We start from the raw sequence: 14,366 nt of genomic DNA, 5'->3' as shown, positions 1-14,366 counted from the left end.
GTGAAAAGGAGAAACACTGGGTGAGAGATAAGGAGGGGGGTGCAGGTGTGGGGAGGAGAAGCAAGGGGTAAGAGAGCAATGTGAAGCCAGGGAGGTGCAAGCACATTGGCAAGAAAGTAAAAGAGTGTACAGGAAGAGAAGCACAACAGAGAGGGCTGGGGCAGGAGCAACAAGGACAACAGAGTGCAGGAAAAAGAAGTATACGAGAGAGAAAGCAAGAAAACAGATGCAGTACCTTGGAGTGTCTAACCGGTAAGAAAGTGCTACTTGAAAAGTAAGCTCTGGAATGACACAAGTAATGCGTCCATGCTCCGAGCTATGGACAAACAAAAGAAGAGGAAGGAAAAATCACAGAAGCTAGCAAACAAAAAGCAAGCAAATGAGAGTGAAAATTTCTCTCACATTTTGACTTAAAATTCAAAGAGGTTTCTCATGCTTCTCTGTAATGATTTGTCTGAATCCCATATCTGGGTGTAAAATTATCCAAAGATTTTCCTCTTTTAATAGTCCCTAGCTATCCTTAGCTCACTCAGTGCAGAGATTATCATTTCTCTCCAACCAATCTTCTCCATCGCCTCCCTCTGATCATCTGATACAAATGAAGCTCCTGTGTCTTCCTCCCTTAGCACTCTCGAATCCTCTCCAGCTTGTACCTTTGCAATATTTTGCCATGCTGAGCTGTGTATCTGATTTTTTGAGTACTGTAACCAGGGGCAGAGCTTCGAAGGGGGGTGTTACACACCCTAATAAATATACTTTGTGATAAATAGTTAGGTGCAGGTGCTTTCACTTGGTGTAGTGTAGTGCATGTTGGATTTCACCAGGAATTTTTACAAACACAGATGAAAACGCGAGCACACACTCTCTCCCTCTCTCTGGCAAGACTTCAAAAAAGTTGGTTCTTTCGCAAAATAAAGCACTTTCTCTCACTAAGTACACTTACCAATCCTCATTCTGCTCCCTTTCCACTGCTTTTTAAGCCCCTCTCCTGTGCCTTGCTTGTTGTGTAATGTATTTTAACATCATGTGCCAGCATGATTGTCAGGATATCAGAAGCTAATACCGCCCCCACCCCAATCTGACCAAGCTATTCCCCCGAATGTAACAATATATCAGAACATTGCAAAGTGTGTTGCTGTAAAACATGCTAACTTCTTTTTCAGGTCTTAAAAATCACCAGTTTGTGCCTTGTGCTCTATCATTCCTACACCTAATGTCGGCATCAGGTTCATGCTGGACAAATATTCTACACCTCCCTGCATGCATTTCTACCAGTGCTTAATTTGAGCAGGGCACCAGCACATATTTTTGTCCCTCAAGCATTTACTGCGAGCATAAGATACATATGGTAAAGACAGAGGAAGATAAAAGCGAAAAAGCAGCACAAAGGGAGAAAGCAGAAAGCTGCAAGAGTGAACTGAATGGACAGGGAGTGCCTGTAAATAGATTAAAGAGGCCCGAGATCGCTTCAGGATTAGCTGCCTTAGTATTCCATACTCGCACATTTAATTGCAGCAGCCGAATGTTTCGGAGGAGAGCTTTGGGCACCAGCACATTTTTAATTACAAATAAAGCACTGATTGCTACCCCATTTGGATGGTTGACACATCCAGGGTTCTCCTGCTTTCCTGATGAGGTGAGATGATTTCTCTCTTTAAAACAAAGCTTACATGTCAGATACTCTGTTTCGCGCACTATTTAACTTCTATTCATTGTATTCTAATATAGCACTTGTATTGGGGCTTACTGCCTCTAACTAGGGCCAAACTCTCTTTCCAAGGAGTCAAACAAGTAGGAACATAGGACCTCATTGACAAGGTTTTGGTGCAAGACAGTGCTTCAAGAATTCTTGTTGCGCTGCCCTGCGTCAAAAGTAAGGGGCAGGAACGCGCAGTATTTATGATACATGGCGCATTCCTGTTCTTTATCCCTACAGTGGCGCACAATGGGCTGCCATGCACCAACGCAGCCACCTTTGCACCATGGTACAATGGTGTCTGCATTGCAGAGATTATTGTTTTTGTGCAGGGACATCTTCCTGCTCAAAAACAATTATGAGAGATGGTTTCCTCTTTCTATGAGTACTGCAAAATGCAGCACACAGAGAAAAAGGAAAAATGGGGAGAAATAAAGGTTGTTACACCTCCCCTGGGGAAGTATAGGCTTTTGACACATTCCCAGGTTTATGAAATCTCTTAAATCTGGGAATGTTTAAAATGTCATGGGTGTTACATGGGGACACCCACTATAATGCCCACAGCTTACCTCCTTATCCCAGGGCTAGGCAACACAGCGACTTGCGCTGCATTGGCTCAGTCCATATCTACAAGGCCCTGAAAAGCCACACAGGGTGGCTTTACATAGCCTTGTAGATATGACCCTGCAGTGTGTGCTGCTGGACTATCACTAAAAGTGAAGTTTCAGCGGTGCCCAGGGGCTTGTAAATAAGCCCATCAGTTTGTTATGCATTCATTTGTATGGTGATGGTTAAAGTGTAGCCTTACAGCAATATGTTTGGTTTCTTGCATGAGGTTTAGAGGTGCACTCCAGTCATCTCACAGCAGGGGTGAAGCAGCGATTATGCAAGGAAGAATAATGTGAAAGAGTGCAAAATATACGATCATTGTTTGCACAATCTTGTAAATGCTGGCTGATCATTTTTCAATGAACAGCCAGGTCGTTATTGCTTCTTTAGATTCTAACCAGTTTTGATTATCCTTCTTCATGCTGGAAAGGTATTTCAGTGCTTAAATATCCATATAAAAAGAGCTCATACCAATGAAGTTTATTTTTTTTGTTAATGAGAGATTGATCATGCATTCCGGTTTGGACTGAAGGAAAATTGTTCTTGTACCATGAATCACCAGGTGAGCAATGTGTGGTGTCTCAAAAGAGATTCATCTTGTGATTGGTGTGTACTGGGCCATAGGATTTGCTAGATTCACATCTGCTCAGTTCCAGGATACTCTCCCAGGTGACAGTGCACGCTACAAATGTGCATAACATAACATTACATAACACTCCAGGGCATGGAGGCCAAGTATGATATGGTTCCATCTGCTCAGGTTTAGATCTTGTCTGGCCATGGCAGTCTGAATTCACTTCATTCTTCCTAGTAGATAATGAAAGTACCCAATTTTGACCTCATGATACAGTGAAGGCATGACAGTACTAGGATTAACATGACATGGGCCTTGTGGAGAAATCTCAGAAAATAAAAAATGCTGATTAGTATTACCATGCTGTTTGAAGACAGAGGCTGGAATCCATAATCACACCCAGGGTTTTCACTTCATTCGAGATGGTTGTAGATAGCCCAATGTCCCAATGCCAACATTTTTGCCCTTCACTCCACTTTTTGTTAAAAATTGTTTTTGTTGGTCTTAGGACTCTGTGCACTTCATCACTGCTAACCAGTGCTAACATGGTTGTGCTCAGTTTCTAAAATATAGTAAAATTGGCTTAAACCGATTGGCATATTTAGTTTACTTATACGTCCCTGGTAGTGTGGTATACCATACACCTATAGCCTGTAAATTAAATCCTATAAGTGGGCCTGCAGCACTTATTGTGTCACCCAATTAGGTAGCCCTTAAAACATGCCAGAGGCCTGCCATTGCAGCCTGAATGCAGTTTCTGATTAAACCTGGCAATATAACCCCTTTGACAAGCCTTAAACTCTCCTCCTTTTATTGAATGTAAGTCTAAAGTAGGGTGAGTTTTAATTAAAAGGTTGGATATTTACTTTTAAGTTTTACATGCCCTGGTAGTGAAAAACTCCTAAATGTATTTTTCACTACTGTGATGCCTACCTCTCCCATAGGATAACATTAGGTTGCCCTATTACATTTAATAAGTGCTAACGTTTGACTGGGAACAGGTGAACATTTCATGTTTGGTTTCTGAGACATTTTACTTAAAATCCTCTCAAATGGTAAAGAAGGACTTTAAGTTACAGTCTCATGCTTTAAAGCTGGCATTTTCCTATCCTAACCATTTGGTGCCCGTAGACAGTTTTTGAGTCACATGAATTTGTGTAATTGGCAGTTGGACTTTTTTTATTCCTCCCAGACAACTACACAATACAGGGATTAGTTGTGCCTGCGTGGGCCATTAACTGTCAAGATCGGGTGAGTACGGAGCTGGGCACAGCCCCACGTGCAACTGAATAGGATGTGCTCCACAGTCACAAAAAGGATTATTCACCCCTGCATTGTTCATGCAGGCAGTTTGGAGCCAGGGTGGGAGAGTCACCTGAAAAGGAATTTTCTAGAAACGTCTGATTCGAAGGAGGCACCAGGTATAACAATAGGACCCTCATACCCACTCTTAGGTTCACTTTCTGGACCTGTGCAGGGACTCTCACAGTGCTGTTTGTTGCTTTGGGTTCCACAGGCCTGCTTTGCAGTACCTGGAAGGGCTGCTTTGCTGCTTGAAATCTGCCTTGATCCCTCAGAGGTCTCCCCTGCTGTTTGAGCCCTGTTCCACTGCTGAACCTAGGACTGCCAGAGTGACTCCATAGGATAGTTGCCTGGCCTCCTGATAAGAGCCTCAGGGACAGAAAAGGTTCCACCCAACTTGAACCTGCACTTGGACCTAGCCTGAATGAGTCTTAACTCTCCAAGTGATGCTGATCCAGTTCTGGACCCTTGATGGTGGTGCTAAAGGTTCCCAGTTAGGCAAAATGTAAAAGTTGTGACTTTGAAATTTTTTGGCCAAAAACTACTCTGGGAACTGAAAGAAGACCAGAACCAACCTACTCATTTATCCGCTCAAGCTGCATCGCCGGTTAGCCTCAATTTGAGACAGCTCTCTCTACGTTTTTTTTCCACAGCAGCAAATCCTGTTCAGTTGTCCTTTGCCAAAGGGGAATCCAGCCTCATGAAACTCTCATCAGCTACAGCCTTGTCCTGCTGAAGATTTTTAACTTCCAAAAAAGTAATGAGTTTGGCGGGCTAACTGTCAGCCCACCAGACTCGTGGGGAGGAAACCACCACAGAGTTGGAGGTCCCTCCCCACCCCCTGCCCACTTACAATGTTTTCACTGGGCTGACCGGCAGAAACCTCCATATTAGGAGTTTTCTGCCGGTTTCCCCGGTGGAAACAGTGTGGTAGCATTGGCCTCGGCTCCTCAGGGTGCCAAGACCAATGCCGTCGCACAGGGGGTGCCCCAGCCCCCTCGAAATGCACAGTTTGCCGTAGCAGTGCCCCAGCACTGCCTTTCCACCAGCCTTTTCATGGCTGGGACCCCACCATGAAATGGCTGTCAGAAAGTGAAGTTGTGATCAGCATGGGGGTACTGAACTCAGTGCTGCCGTTCCTGACCACCACTTCGAGCCCCACCAATCGGTCAGGATCCATGATCCTGGCAGTGGGGATCCATGATTCTGGCGATGGAGGCGGTCCCCTGGCATCCAACCGTCAGGTCGTAATCTTATGGTCAGGCCAGCAGGAGTGCGACAGTCCAACCGCCACTGCGAGTTTGGTGGCCTCATGACCGACAAACTCGTAATGAGGCCCTAAGTCTGATCAAAGAATTATTTACCACAGCTTCATCCAACAGCTCCCCAACAATGACACTTATTTCTTGGACACCGCCTTCAGCCTTGACCTGCTGAACTTTACTATCTCAGAACATTTTTCTCAGAACTTGTTCTAAGTCTGAAGGTAAGCACCCACAGGGAGCTATCCACTATTTGGGCCTGATTACAACTTTGGAGGAGGGTGTTAATCTGTCCCAAATGTGACGGATATCCAGCCCACCGTATTACGAGTTCCATAGGATATAATGGACTCATAATACGGCGGGTGGTATATCCGTCACATTTTGGACGGATTAACACCCTCCTCCAAAGTTGCAATCAGGCCCTTTGTATCCAACCTACACTCCATCATGGTCAGCCATATTTAAAAATGAAAAATGCATAACTCTGGTTCTATCATTTTGATTCAAATAATTTCTTATAATTTACTCAATTTTTCTTAATTGGTGTGGGATTTTTTCATGTGTCCTAATTTCACTTTATTACTGTTTGTGTGCAACATAAAAACTTTACATATTGCCTCTAAGTTAAGCCTGGCTGCCTTTGTACCGACCTAACAGTGGGTTAAGCACAGGTTAATTTAGTGACATTTGTGGTTCACCTTGACAGGGATTGTGACTGTTGCTTGAACAATGGTCAGCCCCCATTCAACCAACAACCCAATTTCTCACAGGGATGAAAACAGATTTAGTGGAGACTGAAGTACCTTGTCACTCAGATGGGTTTGCCACCTCACTCCAGGTCCAAGGTTTTTCCTTTGGACTCATGTTTTTTATACAAAATCCTCCAGCCAAGCAAGGCTGGGTGGTGTAGCCGGGTAGTGTTCCAAGAAGCTGGATAACCTTATTGCAGGGTCCTGATGAAATTATTTTCAGCATTGAAAAAATCTTCAAGCAGGACAAACCTTGTTTTCTCGCCCACCTATGGTGAAACCTTTCTCCGCAAATCTCAGGACTTTGTCCCAATGTTCTACAAGTGGAGAAATGTACCACTTTTTTCCAGCTGCTGGAAAGCGGCAATGCAATGAGTCACCAGAAAATGTAATATCCAAGAAAGAAGTGACTCACACAGATGATCTCTGTTTGAGTCACTTTGGATATATGTATATATATGTATGTGTGTGTGTGTGTATATGTATATATATGTATATATATATATATATATATATATATATATATATATATATATATATATAAACACTTCGTTCGGCGTTTCTCTCTCTGCACCTAATCGTCAATGGTGCTGGAATGGGACGCACGCCACCTCGTCTTTATTTTGAACATAAATCCTTAACAGATCATTAAGGCTCCAGCACTCCACGATGGTTTCAGGGGTTTATTTAAACAAAGCAGGAACTCGTTTCGGCGTGACCGCCTTCTTCAACCTGCGGGCCGCCATTTTGGCCCCCTTTATATATCCTATGTGTTACCATTCATTTAAAGCAATACACTGCCTTTAAAAACTTAATAACACCCATGATACAATACATGTGAAAAATATATATAATACATGTGACAAAATATAATAATGTGACAAAAATGTACAAGTGTATAAGGCAAAATCACTAATAATTATTTACCAGTCTAAATAAATCTTAATAAATCTGGTTAAATTACAATAAATCACAGAGAAACTATTTGCGTATATATCTTCAAAGAGATCCACCGAGTCCAATCTATTTATATGGTTATTACATAAGGCATTATTAATTGGGACAATCATGAATAAGAAAAATCTCATGTATACAATCAAATGAATATAATGAACTTGTTCTTGTCGCTGTATTATCCATAATTAATCAACCATATCAACCTAAATGTATATAAAACTCTTCACTTGAGTTCAACCCCACTGGTTCCCTTGAATCGAATGCCAATATATATCTGGACTCTAATTTCCTCAGATGTTTCTCCCTATCTCCACTACGGATATCCTTTCTGATGCCATCTATTACACTGTACTTAACATCTTCTACGCGACCTCCATGAAACTCGTGCATGTGTCGGGCAACCGGATAAGACTCATCTCTATTGACTATAGCCCTCAAATGTTGTAAAACTCTTTTGTGTACCTGAATTTTTGTGCTACCTACATATAGCTTTGGGCAAGTGCATTTTAGAATATAGATTACATAATCATTTCTGCAGTCATATCTGCCTTTGATGGTATGTATTCTTCTGTGCGTTTGTTCAATGGCTTTAATGTTTTCCCCATTTTTGCACGCCTTACATTTGGTACATTTGAAGAATCCATCCTGTGTCTTTAGCCAACTCTTTTTCGAAGGTTTCTCTTGTCTCACATCATTTTTAACCAAAATATCCCTCATCGATGTTCCTTTCCTATAAGTTATCGTCGGTCTATTACTTATTAATGTGCCTATGACTGGATCACTTTTGAGCATATGCCAATGTTGTTGCAATAACTTTCTTGCAGAGTCATGGGCAGTATTACATTTGGTAATAAATCTCACAATCCCTGTATCTTTTCGTTTATTCTTTTTCTTGAACTCCGACAAAATGGTTATCTTATCTGTAACAATAACTGTTCCCTCGTGCGGGATTTCACTCTTGTGATGCTATTCTCTAAGATCTCATTGGTATAACCCCTCTGTTTCAATCTTTATATCATTTCACTCTCTACAGTTGCATAATTTAATTCTGTACTGCAAAATCCTTTTTGCTCTTAATAACTCTCCATAGGGGATGTTATTTTTCAATGGTTGTGGATGATGACTTTTGGCATGCAATATACTGTTTCCAGATGTGGCCTTCCTATACAGTGTCGTCTCCATTCTATTATCTGCTATGATCACTTGTCTAAAAACTCAATCATTTGTGATTCTATCTTGCCTGTGAATCTCAAATTGCACATATTGTTGTTAATTTCAGTAATAAATGTATCGGCAGTGGTTGAGTCTCCCTTCCAAATTACAAAGATATCATCAATGTATCTAAGCCACATGACAATATTGTCATTCCATTTCTCTAGAGGGAAGTTGTTTAAAATCTGTTCTTCCCACCACCCCATGAAGAGATTGGCATAACTAGGAGCAAAGCATGTTCCCTGCTCAAATATCTCGTTATTGAAATAAAACTTGTTATGTTGTAAACACCATGTAATCATTTCTAATAGCATTTTGCTATGTTGGTAAAAGTTGATAGATCTCTTTTTCAGGAAATACTCAACTGCCTGTATTCCCAAATTGTGCGGGATACTTATGTATAGTGCTGTTACATCTAGGGTCATCAGAAGGAAATCTTTTTCCCAGCTAATGTCAAAGATCCTTCTTAAAAAATCACTGCTGTCCTGTAAGTAAGAAGATACATTTCTGACTAATGGTTGTAAATATGCATCTAGATACTGGGATACAAATTCAAACAGACTCCCTTCGATGGAGACAATGGGCCTCCCTGGTGGATTGCGTGCATTTTTATGAATCTTTGGTATTAAGTAAAATACGGGTAATTTAGGGAAATCTACTTTGAGAAACTTGTACTCTTGTTCACTTATGAGACCTCTGTCTCTCCATTGTATCAATTCTAAATCAAATCTTGTTTTAACATTTTCCACATATTCTAAATCAATTCTTTTATAACATTTGAGATCATTCAACTGTGTATAAGCCTCCTCCATATATTGTTGTCTCGGCCAAATTACAATATTTCCTCCTTTGTCAGAACTCCGCACTACAATTTCTGGATTCTTAGACAGTTTATTCAATGTCTTATGGTACCCACTCGTCTGTGTGTTAATTTTCTTGACTGTCTGGGCCCTCAAGATCTTAAAACCTTTTATTAAAGTATCAGAAAATTGATCAATTATGTCTCCACTATATGCTGGAATAGTTCTAGATTTGGGCTTCAGCCCTGATGTCCCTTCTGGGTCTAGACATATGCCCTCTGCTTCCAGCCTTGCAATTACTTGTTCTTCGTTAAGTTCTCCTACGGAACTGTCTTCCAGTTCCCAAAGATCCTTCATTAACATCACATCTTCAATAAGTAAGTTCTGACTTATGTGACTCTCACTGTGTGAACCTAATTCTTCAATGTTCACTCCCTGTCACATTATTATATTTTGTCACATGTATTATATATATTTTTCACATGTATTGTATCACGGGTGTTATTACGTTTTTAAAGGCAGTGTATTGCTTTAAATGAATGGTAACACATAGGATATATAAAGGGGGCCAAAATGGCGGCCCGCAGGTTGAAGAAGGCGGTCACGCCGAAACGCGTTCCAGCTTTGTTTAAATAAACCCCTGAAACCATTGTGGAGTGCTGGAGCCTTAATGATCTGTTAAGGATTTATGTTCAATATATATATATATATATATATATATATATACACATATGGTATTTCTAGAGCATGAATGTAGCCAAAAGACTGTAGCACTGTACACGGTCAAAGACAGCCATAGAGTGAACAAAGGTTCAGAGAGGTACCTGTGTTTATGCAGTTAACGCATTGTGATGTACTGTTTTTTAAAGAGACAAGACTTCAACTCTTTCCCAAATTGGAGCAGCGTTAGGGTGGTCCGGATGGATGTGGGGATATTCTTACAGACTTTGGGTGTATACATAGAAAAAGGCTTTTTTTTAACACTTCCAGGTCTGGAGTATGATGGTGCCTGGCTTGGGTGTGCCGAGAACCACCAGAGATGGTGAGTGTGTCTGCAAATAAGAGGGGTACTGGCTGTGATGGCTTTGTACATGAGCGAGTAATTTTCTTAATTTGCAACTATTTTGCCCTGAGACTAAGGAGCAGATTTATGAAAAGTGACACCGCCATGTGTGCACAGTATTTAATATACAGCGCACCAAGGCAGCAGTTAGGGAGCTAGCGCCATCATGTTTTATCCTAGTTCAGCGCTTTGCAGGTTTAGCCTAAAACATGTTGACGCTAATCCTGAAAAGCACAGAGCAGGCATTAAAAATGCCAATAAAAACGACGCAAAGAAATCCTTTAGATTTCTTTGTGCCATTTTTTCAGCCCTTCTAATGGGGGAACACCCCCTTGCATACAATATTCCTGGCATAGGAATAATGTAGAGCAAGGGGTTAAAACATGGTGCAATGCAAGCATTGCGCCACTTTGTAAATATCGTGCAGCGTTTTTGGCCATCTAACGCCACATTCGAGTAATAAAATGACGCTAATGTGTAGTTAGGATGACGCTAGGCCCTCTTAAACCTGGGCCTAACAATCTTTATTAGCCGTAGCACTCATGAATATGTGAATCCTTGTATATACCGTCCAGCATTATAGAATCATATCTTAGACAGATTTCCTTCTTGACTGGATGTGGATCTACCAGGGGGCAAGACTATTCTTCCACAAGGGCCTTTTTCTTCAAGTGGAGTCTTTCCAGTTCCAGGAATGTCTTGAGGAAGATTTATCCTGTACACTAGCCAGTGATTGGAAGCATTCTAACACTTAACCCTAACTATTTTCTTACATCCTCTTTTTCTTTTGGCAACATATCCTTTTTTCATTACTGTAAAATTAGCCGGGAGCCACTTCTTCAACATGACAAAACCTTTTTGTGACCACCCAGACCTGTCCTTAGTTATTTGACCACTCCTCTATATAGATGAGCCTGCATCTGTACTGAAAGGGTCCAATCCCAGCAGCTCCCCCAACGATGACTGCAGCCAAGCTGTCTCTAGTAGGGCTCTGGGAATGAGCAGAAGATTCCCTCCCTGGCATTAACAAGTGAAAAGAAGAGGTGCTACAAACAGTCCTTTTTTCTTCCAATTGGTCCTGTCCACTCTTGGATAGCTAATCTCTGCTAACTGGTCAGCAGTTAACACCCATCTGTCTTTCTGGGCTCAGAGACAGACTTTTTTCCTACGAGCCAGAGTAGTTAACTATCCCAGCCAAGTATGTATAGTCTAGCTGTGGAGGGGCAGAACGGCAAAACTAGCTTTAGGCATCTGGAAAAACAAAGCTGTGAAACATTTTTCCAGCATTTCCATCAAGGCCTGCTCAGGGAAAAGTCTAACATAGATATACAGGTCTATATGGAAATGAAATCAACAATTTCTAGCTGTTTGTTTAGAATGTTTTGTGGCCACGGGGTGAAGGGTGCCTGGCTTTAATGGCTCAGGGCTTCAGATATTTTAGTCTGTTATGCAGAGGTAACTGCATAGACTAAAATCCTGAACAGTTGATTCAGAGTTTGATTGCACAATTCAAAAGGAATTTTATATTTAGGTGGCTGCTTGATCTTAAGGTAGCTGTGTCTCTTTTATTGTTGACACATCTAAGCAGAGGTGAGGAGCACATGATGAGAAAGAGGATCTTCTCTTTGCAGTACTATTCATTGAGACTCAAGGAAGTGTAGAACATGGATAGAGGGTGGGTGAAAGGGTTATGGGGACATGTAATCGACTAAAGCTTTGTTATTAGAGGCAAATGACAATACAATCACTTCTTTCCAGAATTTTCCCTAGATTAGACAAATTATCAAGGGTGAATTCACCCTGGAAAGTATCACAATATAGTGTAGTGAATCCTAGTTTGTTTTAACGGGATAACAGGAGTTAGCTTAGCCGTAGGCTTGTAAACTCGTGCCCCCGTCACCCAGTGACTTTTAACCTACTTAGCTTGCTCTGCCTTAGTCCATTTAATTATTTATTTCCTTTAAGATGGCGGCCTTGTTTATAGTTAGGCCACTTGTTATGGGTTCTATTATCAGTGTCACTGCGCCAAGGCGTCAAGATCAAGCACGAAAGACAAACATACAGAAGGTCTTCACACTTAGGGATTTTCCCTCTCTATACTTTCGAGGGATTGTTGATATTAATTGCCGTCCCAAGCATGCCTGTTATCTATTGTTATGAATAACACTTATGTCAGGGGACCTTGTAGATCTGTATAAATACAACACACTTTAGACAGATAATCAGAGGGATTCCGACCAGAGGGCATCGCCACCATCGCGGATATCGATGCTGCAGTCATCTTGACGCTGACCCAGTCTTCGTGTCCCTGCGGAGTCTGAGATAGAGACCTCATTCCAAGGTAACGAGGGTTAGGGGCTCCTCTCATGGACACGGCTTTGGCAGATTAGGTTTAACGAACCCAGCTCTCCTTTTAGGTAGGATGTCAGACCTATTCTCCTTAGGCTATTAGGGCATATTCCATCTTATACATATACACATATTTCTTTCATATATTGCACAATGGTGGGGGTCTTTATAACAATGACTCTCTTCTTCACAATACTGTTGCTTGGTATATTCATTATCCTAATCATTGCAGTTCATGCAACTTATCACAAATTGCAGTTATGTTGAATAAAAACTATTATAACTTCACTGCATCTGTGTTATTGCCTTTGTTTGTATGAGACATAATAAATCTGTGAGAAAAGGGTCATTTCCGTTTAACCACGACAACCCTGAGAGATCTTACTTTTTCGTCCAAGCGTAAGCGACTGCTGCAAATCACCTTTTACTATTGTGTTTCTGGTGAGGTACTGCTAGTAAGCCGGTAAGGTTTGGACAACAGTTACAACTAGTTGTAGGAAGAGACTTAGGGGGTGATTCCGACCCCGGCGGTCCTTGACCGCCAGGGCCGGGGTCGGCGGGAGCACCGCCAACAGGCTGGCGGTGCTCCTAAGGGCATTCTGACCGCGGCGGTATGGCCGCGGTCAGAACCGGAAAACCGGCGGTGTCCCGCCGGAACCGCTGCCCTGAGGAATCCCCCATGGTGGCGCAGCTTCCTGCGCCGCCATGGGGGATTCCGACCCCCTCACCGCCATCCTGTTCCTGGCGGTTTCGACCGCCAGGAACAGGATGGCGGTGAGGGGTGTCGTGGGGCCCCTGGGGGCCCCTGCAGTGCCCATGCCAATGGCATGGGCACTGCAGGGGCCCCCGTAAGAGGGCCCCACTTTGAATTTTAGTGTCTGCTTAGCAGACACTGAAATTCGCGACGGGTGCTACTGCACCCGTCGCACACCTTCCACTCCGCCGGCTCCATTCGAAGCCGGCTTCCTCGTAGAAGGGTGTTTCCCACTGGGCTGGCGGGCGGCCTTTTGGCGGTCGCCCGCCAGCCCAGTGGGAAACCCAGAATGACCGCTGCGGTCTTTTGACCGCGGTACGGTCTTCTGGCGGTTCCCGCTTGGCGGGCGGCTCCCGCCGCCCGCCAAGCTTGGAATGACCCCCTTAGTCATCTACAAACGAAAGTACTGTCATCCTGAGACCAGCAGTCTTGCTCAGAGCAAGAGTCCAAACTACGACATGGCGCCAACAACGATGGTGTTTAGGCACTAATTTACGGATACCCTGACTATCACTGTCTCACAGACAATAGGTACCCTCAGTACCATTATACGGAGACGTCCGTGGTCTTTGGGAGAATCCTCCTCAGCCAAACAGGTAACACCTGATTAGGCTGTAGGTTGTTCGAGCTCGAACTCACAAAAGGAAAAAATTCCCCTATTTTGGTGTTCCGTTTCTCTAACCAACTATGGCTAATACCATAGACATTCCTGCAAATGCTAGACATGCACTTACACAACATTTATTAGCGCATGGCCTTACGGAAGAGGGTGGGGATGTTACTCTGATTATAGAAGCGACTGAAGCCTACCAAACAGAAACGTTTTACTGTTGGGTTGCCTTTCCTGAGGCTGACCAACGAACGCACACATTTCACACTTATGACATTGCGGACGTACCCGTAAGATACGAAGCATACCAGTATCATGAAATATCGCTCAAATATCAAGAGCATCAGAACTGGTTTGAAGGTGCCCTACCACATGTACTACGACGGGTGAGGCTAGATCCTTTAAGTAATGAAGGGCCTACATGGC

Source organism: Pleurodeles waltl, chromosome 5 (assembly GCF_031143425.1).
Source record: "Pleurodeles waltl isolate 20211129_DDA chromosome 5, aPleWal1.hap1.20221129, whole genome shotgun sequence".
Classification (NCBI taxonomy): Eukaryota; Metazoa; Chordata; class Amphibia; order Caudata; family Salamandridae; genus Pleurodeles; species Pleurodeles waltl.
The sequence above is the reverse complement of the archived record's forward strand: the minus strand, read 5'-3'. Positions refer to the sequence as shown.